A 3242-nucleotide genomic window follows, 5' to 3' on the forward strand; every position below is an offset into this window, starting at 1 on the left:
GCCCCCCCTGGGGTCCCTATATAAAGAGGGGGGGGGGGTGGGTGGGAGGGCAGCCGCACCCTGACACCCGTCGCCTCCCTTCCCCCCTTGCTACACCTATCCCTCCCGTAGTCGCTTGGCGAAGCCCTGCCGGATCCCTGCTGCATCCACCATCACGCCGTCGTGCTGCTGGATCTTCATCAACCTCTCCTTCCCCCTTGCTGGATCAAGAAGGAGGAGACGTCACGCTGACCATACGTGTGTTGAACGCGGAGGTGCCGTCCGTTCGGCGCTAGGATCTCCGGTGATTTGGATCATGACGAGTACGACTCCCTCAACCCCGTTCTCTTGAACGCTTCCGCTCGTGATCTACAAGGGTATGTAGATGCACTCCTCTCTCTCATTGCTAGATGAACTCATAGATTGATCTTGGTGAACATAGGAAAAATTTTATTTTATGCAACGTTCCCCAACAGGTATAACATTGAATCTTTTTGCATATTTATCTCTGATAAATTTATTACAGTGGGAATTTTAGTTCATAATTTTTGGAGTCAGGGAAGTATTGATACTCTTGCATTCTTTACAGACTGTACTATTTTGGCAGATTGCTGTTATGGTTGCATTGTTTGCATATGTTTGCTTGTTTAATGATTCTATTTGAGGATAGGAGTATTAAATATACAGAGGCATTTAGTATGCAATGTTGAATAATAATTTTAGTGATTTGTTACAGTAGAAGATGATAAGGTTTTGCATTGGTTTATACTAACCTATCTCACGAGTTCTTGTTGAGTTTGTTGTGAATGAAGCTTTTGACAAAAAGAGAAACCATGATATAAGAGGAATTAAGGAGACACAGAAGTCCAAGCTTGGGGATGCCCAAGGCACCCCAAGATAATATTTCAAGAGGTCTCAAGCATCTAAGCTTGGGGATGCCCTGGTAGGCATCCCACCTTTCTTCTTCGACAACTATCGGTTAGTATCGGTTGAGCCTAAGTTTTTGCTTCTTCACATGAGTTGTGCTATCCTTGCAATGTAGTTTTCTTTAGCTTTGCTCGCTGTTTGAATAAAGTATCAAGATATGAAATTCTTTTATGAGAGAGAGTCTTCACATAGTTGCATAATTATTTGGCTACTCATTGATCTTCACTTATATCTTTTTGGAGTAGCTTTTCATTTACTCGTGTGCTTCACTTTTATCCTATGAGTAAATTGTTGAATGAGTTGAATGTCATAAATCTGAATTTACATATGCCTCATTTGCTTATCCCACGGGGAGTAATGACTACACATCTAAGAAGTAGAGGTTGTAAATTTATTGACGGTTGGCAAGCATTGTATTAGTCATTTGAACAATTCATGAAAGAATATTGAAGGAACAGAGATTTCACATATAAATATATTATCATAGACATCTTTTATAATTGTGAGCACTCATTAAGTATGACATGCTAAAGAGTTGATGTTGGACAAGGAAGACAACGTAATGGGGTTATGTTTTCTCGCATCTCAGTTAAAGTATATTGTCATGGATCATTCAAACACATTGAGCTTGCCTTTCTCCCCTTGCTAGCCTAAATATCTGTACTAAGTGGGAATACTGCTTGTGCATCCATTATCCTTAAACCCAGTTTTTGCCATGAGTGTCCACCATACCTACCTATATGCGGTATTTACCTGCCGTTCCAAGTAAATTTGCATGTGCCAAACTCTAAACCTTCAAATTATAATCTGTTTTGTATGCTCGAATTGCCCATGTAGCAACTAGGGGCTGTCAGTGTCTTCCATGCTAGGTGGGTTATTTTCAAGAGGAGTGGACTCCGCTCCTCATTCACGAGAAAGTGGCGGTAACCGGGATGCCCAGTCCCATGATCAAAAAGATCAAAATCAAATCAAAATAATTAAACAAAACTCCCCCAGGATTGTTGTTAGTTGGAGGCACTCGTTGTTTCGAGCAAGCCATGGATTGATGCTTGTTGGTGGATGGGGGAGTATAAACTTTTACCATTCTGCGTGGGAACCGCCTATAATGTATGTAGTATGGAAGATATTGGGAACTCTTGGTTGTTATGTTGACAATGAGATCATACCTCTCAAAATTATTTATCTCTATTTCAAAATTGAGCTCTGGCACCTCTGCAAATCCCTGCTTCCCTCTACGAAGGGCCTATCTTTCACTTTATGTCTTTTACTTTATGCAAGAGTCAAGGTGATCTTCACCTTTCCCTTTTTCATTTTATCCTTTGGCAAGCACTTTGTGGTGGGGTGATCCTGATATATATATATATATATATATATATATATATATATATATATCCAATTGGATGTACGTTAGCATGAACTATTATTGTTGACATCACCCAAAGGTGAATACGTTTGGAGGCAACATTATAAGCCCCAATCTTTCTCTGTGTGTCTGATTAAAACTTCATAACCATAAGTATTGCGTGAGTGTTAGCAATTGTAGAAGACTATATGATAGTTGAGTATGTGGAGTTTGCTATTCCTGAAAATAAGATGAATTGAAATTGTTTCGATGACTAAGAATGAAGTTTGCTAGTTTTCAAGAATGTTTATGGTCTATGCTTTAACATGTGGATTGCTTGTTACTAGTTCATGAAAAGTTTTATGAGATGAACTACTGTTATGACATATAATGATGCTAGTAAAGGTGATTGAAATTATCATTGATCAAACTTGTGCACCTCTAGCATTCACACTTCATAAATTCTTTCTTTTATCATTTACCTACTCGAGGACGAGTAGGAATTAAGCTTGGGGATGCTGATACGTCTCCAACGTATCTATAATTTATGAAGCATTCATGCTATATTACTTTATGTTTTGAATGATTTTGGGATTTATTATCCACTTTTATATTATTTTTAGGACTAACCTATTAACCAGAGGCCCAACCCAGATTTGCTGTTTTATGCCTATTTCAGTGTTTCGAGGAAAAGGAATATCAGACGGAGTCAAAACGGAACGAAATCAACTAGAGAAGTTATTTTTGGAAGGAAACCTAGCAGATAGACTTGGACCCTATGTCAGGAGATGAGGGAGGTGCTCACGAGGGTGGGGGGCGTGCCCACCCCCCTAGGCGCGCCCCTGCCTCGTGGGACCCCCGTAGCTCCACCGACGTACTTCCTGCACCCATATATACCTATGTACCCAAAAACTTCCAGAACAGAACCTAGATCGGGAGTTCCGCCGCCGCAAGCCTCTGTAGCCACCAAAAACCAATCAGGACCCTGTTCCAG

Source organism: Triticum aestivum, chromosome 7B (genome assembly GCF_018294505.1).
Source record: "Triticum aestivum cultivar Chinese Spring chromosome 7B, IWGSC CS RefSeq v2.1, whole genome shotgun sequence".
Classification (NCBI taxonomy): Eukaryota; Viridiplantae; Streptophyta; class Magnoliopsida; order Poales; family Poaceae; genus Triticum; species Triticum aestivum.